This window comes from Electrophorus electricus, chromosome 9, assembly GCF_013358815.1.
Source record: "Electrophorus electricus isolate fEleEle1 chromosome 9, fEleEle1.pri, whole genome shotgun sequence".
Classification (NCBI taxonomy): Eukaryota; Metazoa; Chordata; class Actinopteri; order Gymnotiformes; family Gymnotidae; genus Electrophorus; species Electrophorus electricus.
The window spans coordinates 5,957,655-5,973,306 of NC_049543.1; positions in this window are offsets into that span (position 1 = coordinate 5,957,655).

Consider the following 15,652-nt stretch of genomic DNA (forward strand, 5'->3'; position numbering starts at 1 on the left):
ATAGTATTATTCCAGTCCTTCTAGTATTATTGTATTAAAATAAAAAGAGGCACAAGGATAAAGACAAATAAGGGGAATCCCATAAACCGGACAACTGTATCAATAATGTGTTCAGTGTTAGCCCAGTGGTTAAGGTACTTGTGATGTTGGCTTGTAATTGGAAGATTGCCAGTTCAAGTTGCCCCTGATCAAGGCCCTTAACCCTCCACTGCTCAAGTTGTACTGAGTCATAATTGTAAGTCGCTTTAGATGAAAGCGTCAGCTAAATGTAAATAATAAATGAGTCGTTCAATATTGGCTACATTTTCAGGAACTCGTGTTGAAATACTGATCCTAAAACCCTGTTAGTGAAAAATATTTTTATCCGCTAGATGGCAGCAAGGTACCGAAATTAACAGCTCAACACCTGACGACTCGAACATCCACATGACGGTAATTCAACTGCAAATATAAAATATATATATATATATATATATATATATATATATATATATATATATATATATATATATATATATATATATATAAAACGTGGACTAATTTAACTTGCTTCCAGTGTGCAGCTGTTATCTTATGTTACACTGAAAGCTAAATTAGTCGGCGAAATTGAAATTGAAATATACAGTTACGTCACTCACCAGATCATGTCCATTGTTTTAGTCTATTACATTATATGGTTAAGACAGGGCCAGTGTTCCTCAATTTGACTTTCCATCACAATCAAAGCATAGCTTACAGAGCTGCTTTAAATGCATTCATATTCATTTTAAACAATACTTCAGAATATCTTTCTAGCTATGGTGTGATTTTGTTTTGTAGAGCACTGTTTGGTTGATTTCTTCCGGATCACATTTTTGTAACATTGCATTAAAATTCTGCTTGCTGAAATCAGTGCACTACAGTAACTTTATAGCTAATAAACTATTGTGGGTTTCTGTGCAAAGGAAATTCATGTGTGTGTGTGTTTGCGCATGAATGCATGCGCGCATGCATGTGTGTGTCATTATTGCAATTCAACTGATTATGTAATGTGAAAATAAATAAATTTTAAAATAAATGCTGTTTGGGTGTGTACAGAGGTTTGCATGTGCAGGCTTCTGTATGTGTCTGAGAGAAAGAGAGAGAGAGAGTGATGAGTCATGGTTGGTGTACCTGATTGATCTATAGGCTCCAGTTCATCAGTATTCTATGCTGATACTCAGCACATACACATCTCACACAACAGAGTCAGTAAGATGAAATGTAAAGCAGCAGGATACAGAGGCAGCGATGTCACATAGAACAGATGAACAGCAAGAATTATACAATTATAGAATTATCAATCCCATTTCAGAGGACTGTATGTATTTAGACGTCAAAGAAAAGGAGCTTTACTCCTTTTGTGTGTGTGTGTGTGTGTGTGTGTGTGTGTGTGTGTGTGTGTGTGTGTGTGTGTGTGTGATTTAGGAAATAACAGAACTTGTGCATTGGAAAGTGCTTTGTATCTAAAAGGACCAGACAAGAAAAAGATATTTTTATGAGATCTCTCTGCCTCTCTCATGTGAAAAAAACAATGTCATTTATATCTAAAGCATGTTCATTTAAGTATGTGTTCATGATATTCCTATTCACAGATATTCCTATTTATTGATTTCTTTCTTTTCTCATTCTACATCACCATATCTTGCTCTTCAGCTGCTTCGACTGCTCTCCCCTCTCCTAACTGCCTCAGCTCCTGCATGTTTATTCACTTGGATGAGATTATATCCTGTTCGAGATCGTAAAGTGAAAAATAAACATGTGTGTCTGTGTGTTGTGTGTGCACGTGCACACGCACACAGCTACGTGTGTGTCAATGTTTGGGCACATGCGTGCATGTCTGTGTGTGGAGGGAGGGGCGCGTGTGTGTAAGTGTGTATGTATGTGTGGGGGGAACTTGTACGTGTGTGTGTGTGTGTGTGCATGAGCTCATGCGTGTTTATGCATCTCTACACTCAGAGCTGTAAGCTCTTCTGGCCTTCAGGCAAACAGAGGCACCATCACATTCTCACAATCTTCTGTGAAATGCAGAAGGTGAAACAAAGTGCAGGTTGTCACAGAGAGAAAGGCAGACCAGAAAAACAGCCACAGAGAGAGAGAGAGAGAGAGAGAGAGAGAGAGAGAGAGAGAGAGAGAGAGACAGACAGAGAGAGAGAAGGGAGTTGAACAGAAGGGTGGATGGCAAGGTTAAACCTGCCCATCTAGTTTCTCAGTGTTAATATGTTTGTGATTCTCTCACCTCAGTGTTCCAGCCTCTACTGTCTGATCTATATGTCTTCATTTTGTGTATACACAGATCGGACCAAAGATAAAATATAGCTGAAAAACAGAATAGGAATGAATGATTTCTAATGAATTCTGAATGAGCTTGCCTGTACATGGAGGCCTACAGTCTCTCTAGTCCTTACATGTCGTCACTGCACCTTCTGAATACAAAGATTTGGGTTAAAAAGCTAAAGAGCTTTGGCTCCATCAGTCTAATATTTATATGTTTTTGTTCTTATATCCTTTAACAATTCCTGTTATCATTTAAATGAGCAAAACTGGAGGCTGAGTAGAAACCTATTTACCATGGTGTTCATTTATAAAAAGCACTAATGATAATGGAGTTCAGAGTGCTTTTGCTGAACCTGCTGAATCTTGCAGCTGTCTGCTTAGCCAAAAAGAGAAGAATGCATCCTAAAACGCTATAAGTGTTGCAAAGCGCTCGGCTGCTTCCAGAACGCGCTCTCCCAGGTCCAGCGCTCCCTGCTCCAGTTGCCTGTTTTCTTTTCTTTGGGAGGTTATTGAAAAGGCATAGAGGGACAGCCTCTCTCTTCCCGTGTATTTCTCTCTCTCCTCTTGCTCTCTCTGCCGTTGTTTATTTCTCTTTCTCATGTTCTGGACATAACTGAGGATGTTCTTCATCTTCCTGACAGTTCAAGCTGTGGTTTTTTATTTATTTTTTTTTATTTTTATTTATTTATTTATTTTACACAGCAGAGAGAAAAGGTGAAGAATCTCTGTCCTAAACCCCCTCATTGTTTGTGGATGCTCCTCTCCTCTCCTCTCTATACTCCTGTAATCCTTTCTTCTCTCCCCTTCTCACCTCTTTTACTCCCCTCTTCATTTCTCCTCTTCACTCCCCTCTTCATTACTGCTCTTTACTTGTGTTTTTTGTCCCTCCCCTTCCTCCTGTCACTTCTCCCCTCTCTGTCTTTCCGAGCTGGGAACCTGGAATTTCAATGTTTGAACAGGGTCCTCTCGTCATGGCTGTGCCTTTAGCTGGGGGCTATTGCCCTTTGACCCCTGTTGCATTAGGTATGCGTGCTGAGACCTCAAAGGCCTGGAATTCGTCTGAAGTGGAACCTGGGTATTTATGCACACACAGAACATGGAAAACCACTGTGAGGCCAGAAGAGACACTGAAAAAACATGTTCAGAACCCAACACATGCATACCCCGAACCTACACACACACACACACACACACACACAGAAACAGAGTAATTCTTCAACTTGCATACTGTAAGACCTCAAGCAAACAGGCATGCTATCAAATCTACCTCCACCTTTCCCCGTCAGAACACTCTCTCATCAAAAAATGTTCCCTTGTGAAACCACAGACCCTGTCCAATCCCGGTAGTCTGAAGTGGACCACATCTCACACAGAGCACATGCTCCGTGCTCCCCCAGTGAAAACCAATCAATCACAGAGATGATCAATAACAGAAGTAATCAATCATTCAGGCTGCTGCATCATTTCACCCATTCTATTGTCAGTGAGATTCTTCCTCACTGCCGGAGAGGAATGATGTTTGGAGATGAGAGGTAGACAAGAGGAGAAGTCTCCGTTTAGTTCACATCTGCATGCGAGACAGGACAAAGAAATTACAATAATGATGAAGACCCCAGAAACTCTGTAGATCAAGAATATGCTGCAGTTTTCTGCTGTAAGCAATGGCCACCCTGAAATAACATGGGAGTTTTCATTTGTGACAGAAGATATGAGCTGTCTATTAGTCATTAATAGGATTTTTTTTTTTTTTTTAAGAGGTTTTCAAATGTTTCTGGGGGTGTTTCTCAAATTTTAGGAAAAAGGTAAGTTTCAATGTTTGTTTCAAGCATATTCTGTTTCTTTTGTGTAAATGATCATATAATAATGTTGAAATATCTTTGTCACCTGTTTCTTGCAGGATTTGTGGTAAATATTGTAAACAAAAATCTGTACAGTACACAACATTTAAACTATGTCAAGTATGTGAATGTCACATTTGATTCTTCCAAAAAGCACCATGACACAGGAATCATCTTTAGCTGGCATTAGACTTTGTGCAAAAACAGAACAAAACACCCCCATAGTTATCAAAATGCTAAGCTACTTGTCTCAAATAAATATTCAGTTTAAATCCCATTGCATTTTCATTAAAAAGTTTCAAAATGTTAATCATAAATGGAAAACTGAAATTCTTGAAATGGAGGTAGTTATGGGGAAAAGAGCTAAATTATTTAATTAAAGATTTCTTGCATAAAATATTTTTGTTTAATAAAAATGGGGGAAACTTTTTGTGATTTTTCCCATATGTGTCTTTTTTATTAGTTTGGTACAAATTCATCTCTTAATTGTGTCTTGCAAGCATTGATTCGTTAAAACTGTTCCTGTCGAGTGTATTAAAAGTCATTATTCGTTTGGTGTTTATTTATTTACCAAATTAATGTGGAATTAATTATCTTGCGTAAATAGATTCATAAATTGTCGTCTACTGAAGACAGACACAAGATATCCGTTTATTCAAGGGAATAAACAACTTGGCAGTGTTGATGAATGAGGTTCTCTTGCAAAACCCATGAGAAATGCTATCTTTTAATTCGCTTTTATGAACTTCCGTCTTTTTTCCGTCAGGAATTTAATTTTCTTTAGCGAATTTATTCCATTAAGACTGTAATGCCGCCGTTTAAATAAGTTCCAAAAACGACAAAATATCCCAAATGAACGAAATACTAAAGAAAAAATCGATAAGAAATAGAGTAAGTAGGCTGTGATGTATAATAAATAGATCTGGTGCACTTTTTTCCTGAGAGGCGAAGTCTGACGACATACGCTTACCCGCACAGACACGCCTCTTTTGAACGCTTACTCACCCACTATGGCGTTCCAGTTATTTATTGGACGTTTATTTATGTTCAAATAACCAAAGCAGAAACTCTTTGGCATAACATTTCCCGTAAAGGCGAGAAGATTCATGTACAATTAAAACTTGACGTCTGAAAAGTATGAACAACCATCCTTATGTTCACAATGAGTCAGTTACATTTATAACTACAACTATAACTTCGAAAATTTAGTTTAAAAACGAATTCCAGATCGGTTTCGAATATTTTTAAATAGGAAATATTCCATGAAGATGTATTGCAAACTCAGAGACTACATATTTGAATTTTAACTGCTGAAGCATCACTCTGGATTTCTATTTTACATGTTAGATTAAAAAAAAAAAGTTCTAATAACACTGGAAAACAGTATTCAAACTTGCTGTAATAGATCAGTTTTTTTCTGAATCAGTGTTGCCTGAAACCATAGGCATAGTAGTGACTGCAGGGTTGTGAGTGGGGGTTGGTGAGGTTAGCCAAAGAAGCTTTGAATAATATGGTTTCTCTGCATGGTTGCTGTTATAATAAGTGAATGACTTCTGTGATTCTTGCTTACATTTAAAACAGATACCATTATGATCCGAGCAGTATGCTGTGTAAAATCTCTAGTGCCCTAAAAGGATATTTTTAGGTAGTATAGATTCAGATAACTGAATTGATCCAAATTTTGTTCCTAAAAGCATGCAAGTTTTCCATTTCTGGAGGTATGATTATTGAGCTCTGTGTATTGTGTAATTAGAACCTATCCAAATTAAAAAGGTTCCATCATCTTACTGGTTGTCTTTTGGTTTTAGTTGCAGTCATGTATTCTGAGAAGATTTAAATTTCTGGGCTGAGGAACTGCAGAAATGGCATAAACACAAAATATCTGTCATGAAAAATCTTTTGTGGTAGAATCTAAAGGTACAGCATAGAAACAGAAACATTATTACAAACCAAATGGGTTCTAATTGTATTCCAAGCATATGATGTAACAATGACTAATCAGTTCCATTGTGACATCATGGGGTGACTAAAATGGTAACCTTGTGAACATTCTAGAAGCTCAGGGACTGTGCCAGTAGTCTGAGAGGTCTGGCTGCAGACCGGTGTAGAGATGGAAGCTTCAGACTGGGTCGCACGTGTGGGCCAAACCTGGTGTGCAAGAGACAAATGTCCTGGCGCCACTCAGACCCACCCGTAACCTGAGCCTCTAACCAGCAGCTCCGAACTCTGACATCTGGGAATTCTGTGGATGCTGACCTCGCTGGGTCAAAGGTCAGCAGGAGGTCCCATAGTTTCCTCTTTCAGGAGGGAGGAGGGGGTGGAAAGAGGGATAGAGAAAAGAAAGAGAAACAGAGAGAGGGAGAGAGAGACTCTACCATAATGAGAAAGAAAAAATGTTGATGGCATCCTAATCCACATCTGGCAATCATGGTGAATTTCTATTATTTACATTTCCATTCATGGAAGCATTTCCTGTGCCGAGGTTAAAAGATGTGTAAGGTATGCTGTGTGTGTGTGTGTGTGTGTGTGTGTGTGTGTGTGTGTGTGTGTGTGTGTGTGTGTGTGTGTGTGTGTAAGAGAGAGAGAGCAGAAATCAAAGGGGTTAGTATGGGGAGGTAGGAAAAGGAAAAGCCCCTATGGAAATGTTTATGTGCTATACCTATTATGAATAGGGTAGCCTCGAGACCCCCCACTCTAAGCTCAGCTTCATGATGCTGTAAAGAAGGGCCACAGAGGGGAACGCCTGGCGTTAATGCTGTCACCTTGTCTTGGGGTGTTATTAAAGATATGTTTTATAATCCCCTCTTATTCGTGATTTGTTGCTACTGAACACCAGAAGAAACCTAATCTAATTCATGAATCAGGCTTGTGTGTGAACACAGCCTTGGTCTTATTTGTTTGTTTCTTTTTTTTTTCAGTTAAGTGCAGGGTGCAGGTGTGATTATACTGGTTCTGATAGCTTATATGTTTAACCGAATACATGGTTACTAGTAGCATGAGGATTTTTTTCATCTTCATTTTAAAGAAAACAGAGGGAGATAAATCATTAATAAATGTATTAATATGTATTATTCAATAAATATACAAATGTATCCAGAACAGCGAGGATCATGCTAATTATGGACTTGAATTCTTTACTTTCATAAAAGTGATTTTGATAAAGATATTTATATAAAATAAAAAATCTAAATTTAAATCTAAAAATCTGATTTGTAGTTTTTATTACAAGTAGTTATTTTGAATATTGTCATGTTTCATACTAATGTGTATGTTTATTCTGGTGCAAATATGATGTGTCAAGAGTGTAGGACAGACCATATCAGAAGTTTTGCTTTTAAGTGTACGCATCTGACTTGTGTGTGTGTAACTCTTTGTCTGTTTATTCAGGCATATGTGTGTGAGTGTGTGTGTGTGTGTGTGTGTGTGTGTGTGTGTGTGTGTGTGTGTGTGTGTGTGTGTGTGAAACAGACAGTATCAATAGGCATACTTTACAGTGTGAATCAGTGTACTGTCTCTACAGCCTCTCCTGCCTCAGCAGTGGGAGGCTTCATGCCACCCACTCAGCTGGAATGTCATGCATGCAATGAAGGGAGACTGCAGCAGGGACTGGGGGCGGGGTCAGGGGGCGGGGTCAGAGGGCGGGGCTGGGGCTGGGGGTAGGAAGAGGAGGTTGCAGCCTGCGTAAAGAGTCAAAGGGGGGGCGAGGACTTCACTTATGGGTTGGATATGAAAGAAGAGGTGAAGGATAGAGGCTTCATTTCATGGAAGGAGAGAAAAAGAGAGAAAGAGAGAGAGAGCGTGTGTGTGTGTGTGTGTGTGTGTGTGTGTGTGTGTGTGTGTGTGTGTGTGTGTGTGTGTGTGTGTGTGTGTGTGTGTGTGTGTGACTGAGAAAAAGAGAGAAAGGGGGAGGGAGAGGGGAAGCCACATGCACCATTTGTGAGCGGAAGGAAGCCCATGACTCACTGTAGAAAAAGAGAAACCTTTAAGTGCTGTGGCTGTCAAGTAGCTCAACAGCACTGAGATGATGCAGATTTCATGTAGAATATTAGCAAGTTCCAAGTTTATTTCCTTTGCAGCCAAGGTTGTATATAAAAATGCATATTTGAGAGCCATATTTTCTCTTTATCACAAGAACACCCAAATCAAACATGTTCATTTGCTTCCTATGGCGACATATTACATCAAAATCATATCTAAAGTAAAACTAACAATAAAGCTGGAGAAAGAAAGGACATTGTATTTTTACTTTCAATAATTTAGATTATAGATGCTTACATTCATGAATAATTGGTTATCCATTAAAAAACGGTCCTAACTAATTCTGTCACATGAATTGGTCATCATAAATGTAACATTTGTCGATTAGATTATGCATCGGATGAATCTTTAAATATTTGTTGAATTAGTTAACGAAACACCACCAAATGGTTCACTATACGGAACGGTGAGGAAAAAAAGGATTAAGTATCTTAAGTGCACGTAAGATCAAGCCTATATATTAGAATACATTTTGTATTCCATAAATATCTTGCAATAAGAACAGTAGATAAGTTTAAACAATTTGTCCACACGTATTTTGACATACATTGTGTAACACACAACTCTGACGCAAGAGAAAATTCATTCCTATGTCTATGAACTGGTAAACATGCAAATGGCATCGTAGTTCTGCGAAGCAAATCGCTGCAGAAGTTTTTCAAGCCGCGACAGGAGCTACTGCTACCGAGGGTGCGGTGAACTGTAGTACGCTCGTCACGTGCCAAGATAGGGGCGGAGGTAGGGCGGGGATTGGGTGGGAAAATTAATTCGGTTTCTCTTCCTCTTACTGTGCTAGTACTTGTAGGCCTGTGAATATAGTATGTATGTTTGTGCACGTATCTGTTCCTGTCTTTAAAATAAGGGCATCAATCATACATATATCGATATGTTGATTAAATATATAAAAACAGGGATAACGGATGGGTGGGGTATAGACTGTTTGTGTGTGTGTGTGTGTGTGTGCGCGCGCGCGCGCGAGTGTGTGAGTGTGTGAGTGTGTGTGTGAGTGTGTGAGCGAAATCTAAGCGTGCAACATTTTGCAGAGGGAGCAGGTGAATTTGCAAACGAAAACTGTTGCCCAATAACTTAAACATTAACCAGTTTATACGGGCACATGAGACGAGGGGTTATAGTCTTCTTATGCAGTAAGCGAAAAAAAATGCATCTTATATACTGTTTTGTGAAAAAGGAAATATGAAAAAAAGGAAAAGCTGATTTTGGGGAATCACGACTTTTATGTAATGTAGCATACAGAGTGGATGTATCTTAAGTCATGTCTTTAAATAGACATTTGTACAGCAACCTTCTCCTATTGCAACAAACCCTTGCTTGTGATTTACCCTTTCCACTCCTCCCTTGAACTATATATATATATATATATATATATATATATATATATATATATATATATATATATATATATATATATATATATATATATATATATATATAATATACTAAGAGAGAGAAAGACATACAAGACGAGCACACACACACACGCATACACACACACACACACACACACACACACACACACACACACACGCATACACACACACACACACACACACACTTCTTTACATATGCAGTACATTGCAGATATCAATAGCTATTTGTTTGGCAAAAATGTGCATGGATGTGTGGGCACGCTCCATGGAGAGTGATATAGAGAGAGAAGCAGAGAGAGACTTTCAGATTCTGCGTGTCCCTCGGTGTGTCCGCAGCATACCGAATTCACGCTCTGCTTTAGATCAAACGGTCTATACCGATTAGCCACACAATCAGGTCCCCGCAGTAAACGCGGGAGTGCGAGGTAGCGAGAGGCGTGCTCCTTTCCGCTGGACAATGCCATTATTTCAGCTCCATTGGTCAGGAATGCTGGATTTTACAGGCCGCTGCCCTCCTCCAAGCGTCAGCCTAAGCGCCTCCAGTGAGCGTCCGCCTCCGGTTCCCCCCTCAAACCACCATCATCTTTCCCTCGACCAGAATATCCATCACAGCGACCTATAGAATGCCTTCTCTGCGCATTCCACGGTTCCTTCTCTAGGCCATCTTGTCAGTATGGCCTCTTTTTAGACGATCCAGAAGCTAGTAGTCTACACGGGATTTTATTATAGTTTCAAAGTTGTAAGTGCCGTAATAATAATAAAGGAGAAGAGCTAAAAATCTACAACTTTCAACTTTACGATTTTAGGTGTGGGATATACGAATTTTCACAGTATTAGCTATGCAACACTGTTACATGTTTACATTGAAATTGTACGGAAGGACAAGCGATTTTATATATTTTGCAAACGAGTTATTTTGTATGTGATGTTAAAGACAGTGTAATTAATATTTAAGCACCTTTTGTATTTTTCCGTAGCACCTATGCGAGTATCCTTCTGTACCCAAATGTCAAACTATTTTCCTTGCTCTTTTGTCAAATTTTATCCACTGTACACATGGTATAAATAACAGTTGGGTACTGTTCAGTTTTCTTTATTATTTCATCTGTATGTGGCTACATAAGAAAACCAATCTCTAAATAGTCTCGTTGCGCGCAAACGGTGGATAATGAGAAATTTGTGAATGGAGAGCGGAATTTGAGTGTTCATTGTTAAACTAAAACTATACGATGACGCTTCGCGGAATGCGACCAATCACGTTGGTGATAAGACAGTTAAATGCCTCAGACGACGACCAATGACTCTTCAAGCGGCAAAGACTAGCGCAGAAACGGACCAATCAGAAACATGCATGCAAATAAGGAATTTGCTTCAGCAAGAGCTGAATGTCAACTAGTCAAAGATGGAGTCTGGAGCAGAGAGGCCGTCAGGCTGGCCATGGATAAATTACAATTTTCGTTACCTAGACAATGCGAAGAAAGAATGAGCCAGGATGACAAGATGGCATAGTGTTAAACTGGATGAATGCGAAGGAACGGGTTGGAAATATTTGTGGCTTTTTGCCTTGAAATCGTTTGGTCCAACTTTTCTCTTTTTGTCGTTTCTTCTGCTTTCAAGGATTGTCCCTCCCTTGGCCAGGTACCATTCATGAAATTTGGGGGGTCCTCTTTATGTTTGTGAGTAGCATCCGGGTGATTTCTCGGAAATGGCGGGAGCTGAAAGGACAACGACAATATCTTCTCGCTTTGGGTGGGGAAAGCTTCGAGCAGGGTGCTAGCTGGAAGCCCTGAACATGGCTGTAGGTTCAGATGTTCGGAGCCCACCAGTTATAGAGCAGGAGGGCATTGCGTTCGCTTGCGCTCGCGGCGGTGTACATGGTAGCCTTTTCAGGAGAAGACTTTGTCAGTCAATAAGCTCGGTCTCGCTTCTTCCTTGAGTATCTAAAATCATACTTCTGGAGATACCTGAACTGTTGGTCCAATTAGTCTAAAGTACCCAGGTAAATAATTAAACTACACTATAGGTCTGTAAACCAATAATCTGCATGCAAATGTTAACCTACATGTAGTGTAGCCTGCTTATTTTACGTAGGCCAGTTACATACAAAGATTTATTTCTGGGAAAGGTTTAATTGGCCTAACGGATCTTTCGGCCCCAGACACACTAAACAAGGCCTGCCTGTTGGAGTTAGACGGGGCACTTGCTTGGGTGGAGGAGAAATTGCTATTTTTCACATGTCTTAGTTTCAAGCAGAAGTGTGATTAGATCTGGCATGTTCGAACGTTATAGTAGTAAACACGAATTCCATCGTGCCATTATTATCATCTTTCCCCGAGAGGTGGAAGTTGAGGTTTTTCGTTATGTCTGAAGGCAAAATCTGTCGGCCACGACGAATAAGGGTATCGTGAGTACTTGTGCAGTCTACGGAACTGCTGGCAAAAATAAAAATAAAAAACAAGCAAACAAACAAACGGGAAAAGTAACATTTGAAACATCTTTAAAGCTTTCTCTGACATTTATTTGTGTTTGCTTGCTTGCGTGCGTGCCAGCGAGCGCGCGCGCGCGCGCATGCTTCGTGTGAGAGAGCGCGTGGAAAGCGTTAACGATTTTGCAGTAGATATTTAACTCAAATGCTTGTGGTTATTCTAATCAAATAAGGGCCTACCAGGCTTAGGCCATATTAATGGCGTTCACTAGCTTCACAAGTGATCTATACTACTAGACACTGAAAATAACAACCTACGGTAGCCCCCGCCCCTTCACCTCGTCCCCCAACTAGGAGGGGGTTTCAAATGGCCACTTTGGCCAAAGGGGTAAGAATAGTACATATTAAATCAAGCATTCTGGTGTTGTATCGCGGAATGTAATCTTTGCCCCAATTATTTCCCCTTGTTTCACTTGGAGAGACCAAGTTCATGGCTTTTAGAACGATGCTTTTGCAATGTTTAATCTCACACTAATTTCACAAACGATATTGGTCCTATCCTTTGGAAATAATGTAATTTGTTATTTAAAGCTTATTTCTAAGAGTTGATCTGATTTAGTTTACGGACTTAAATTAAGAGCTAGTTATGTTTTGGAATTTTGCTTTTTAAAGTCCAATTTACTTTTCATAAATAGCTAAACTCTTTATATTGATCCTCAAATAGCTCTAATGATCTAAGCTTTCTCCACTATTTTTACTGTAAACATGGAAATTATGAAATTATAATTAACAATGTTCTGGTATTTTAATATGTGCGTTTTACTCCTCTTGGTGGTCTGTGGCGTAATTAAAACGATTATTTCTACTAGGCCTATATGTTTCACGATGAAATCCTGAGTTTGCCTTGCTCATTTGATTCAAAGCAAATACATTATGTTGGCGGTGAAATGATAAATTAGTCCACAACAGTGGACTGTAACTGTCATCTTCTAGTGGGCTCCTCTTATATTGTTGACCAGGGCCCTTTTTCTGTTGTACTACTGTGGAATCAGCTGAGCAGTGCAATATTAAAAGGGCATTGGACGACAAAACATCCACCACCCCTCCCCTTCAGATTTAGAATGTCCAACCTCTTGTTCAAAATTATTGTGATTCTTAATATGTATTATTTACTGGTTATCGTAATTTTTATTTGGTCATTGTCATGTTCGTAGTTTACTATTAGGCGATTAAATTGAGCTTTTTTTATTTAAAAAAATTAGATTGTGTGTATCTTTTATGAGCGTGTTTTGAACGCTTATTGACTCTAGCACAATTAAATTGTATATAAAATCATTCCATCAATTCATGCACAATCTCTCCTTTGTGGTGGCACAGAAACGGAGGATTATATAATTTAGTTCCAACACGTAAGTCGTGTGTATATTAGTGTATATGTAGCACCTGTATAGAAACTAAATTATGATGCAGTAAAATTCACCAAAGAAAGGCATTTTAGGTGAATCATGTCCCATCTTTTCACTGCTATACAGATAACTTGCTTCACAACGTCTAGTTTAACTAGCCTGAAAATTATAGTTAGCGATTTAAGAAGGGAATAATGTATAGAACGTGGTGCACTTAGCCGTAGTCTGTGTTCTTACGATACTGATTAGAATGTGCTAAAGTCTTTTGCTTTGACGATGTTGCACTACTGAACCATCTAATCAAGCAGTGCAATAGTATTGTCATTGCATTCGGCTTTCGCAAACTCAAATGATATTTTATGGACAGACAATTTAGTTAGGGCCGAAATGATGTGCTGTTTATCGTTCTATAAGCTTACTTTAAACGTTCAGGGGATTTTTTTTTTCGTGACAGAATAGGGCCTTAATGATGTTCTACTTTACACTGACTCCGGACGTCTAAAGCATACCTTTAGTGTAGTAAGTAAAGCCAAGGCCATACTTGGAGTCCTTGTGTCACAGACTATACGCCATGTGCTATAGGACATCTATAGTACAACGCTCTATCCCCCATGGCGGCAAAGGCCTCGAGACCACGCCTCCTCAGAAAGAACATTTTGTTCGACAGAACTTCAGAGGTCGTCTTCGTTTGCACTGAAAACCACGTGTTAGATTAAGTAACATTTGAACAATGCTTTGAAGTGAGTTTCTGAAGTTTACGCACGTTTGAGGAAATTCTCTAACCTAACATATATCTTAGGCCTAACATACCATACGTCACGACTATGGGTTTTAGAAGACTAATAACGTGACACAAAATTTATACCACTTGTACGTCTTTTGGTTCTTGTAATAAGTTACGTGCCACATAAATGTAAATGCTTGGTAGTCTTTTAGTTCTTCATCTTTAATATTTCGGTGCACGAGATGTTCCATAAATCAAATTCTATATAGTATTTCTAGACGCACCACATCTTTGTTACTTTTTAGGTCTAAAAAGAATATTAACCTTAATTATTTTTTTTATACTTCTCCCAATCCTATGTTTCTAAATAAATTACGCACTTATTGACCCCTATTTTCTGTTGTGAGTTCTGAGTAAAGTACTGACATCTTACAGTGACGTTTAAAAAAAAAAAAACAACAACCAAAAAAACCATTTTAATTAACACTCGAGATGTTTATGGTAATGTTAAGCTTTAAAGCTCGTCTTTGTAAGAAGACTTGTCCCACCGCCCTTGCCGCTGTGTCAATTGGTACTTTTTAAAATCAGAGTTTGGGGGAGGACCTAACAGCTGAGCCTTAAACACAAAACATTAATTTCGTCTTGTGAATGCTCCGTTTACGAAACATATCGTGTACCCAATTAGCTCGTGGAGCTGTACAGGTAGGATACACCCCCCCCCCCCCCCCCTATTTTAGAGATAATTGATTTCTTCTGCCATTGTTTTCTTGAGCTACACATGTGGATACGCAGAGCTTAAAATGAGCAAAACTATATTTTGGACGTTTATATGGTAAGAAGAGAGGAGGCGGGATGAATTTCCTATTTGAGGCAGGTCGGTGGGGGATGGGACTATTTGTAAGGAATGCAGAGGGCAGGTCTCGTTCTGCTAGGGGAGGAAGGGAGGGAAAGAGAGAAGGGACATCCCAGAGTGACATTTTCCCTCTCAGTGTCCAAGGTTAAGGAAGTGGAACTTCTACTTCGTCACGTCTTAATGTGAGCATACTCAGAGTGCGCATACCCGCCTACGCTTTTAAAAGGAATTGGGAATCGCATGCGCCAAGAAGCCTGTTATGCGCATAGGTGTGAGCGTAGTCTATATATTTGGCTGGCTATGGTTTCTCTTCCACGTATCCTGGCAACAGCAGAGCCCCCCCCCCCACCCCCCACCCCCCCCCCACACACACACACACGTGTACGCACGCGGTGGTCTTGGGGTGTTACATGGCCGCACAGCACCGCAGGAACACGTATATCCATGTTAGAAATGACAGCGCTGTGTTGCCTGTATGGGCAAACGCGCATGTGCGGCACACTCACATGGGCCTACTGGAAACACGCAGGGGCCTACACCTTTTTTGCTCCGCGTGATCAAGGCTCATCTTTAGTAACAGGCCTAGTGGTAAGTGTAAAAGGTCATTTGTACTGTGATATTTTTTTTTTATTGTTCTGTGTCAACTATGAATTAATAGCTCCATACAACAGTCAATCGGTGCATG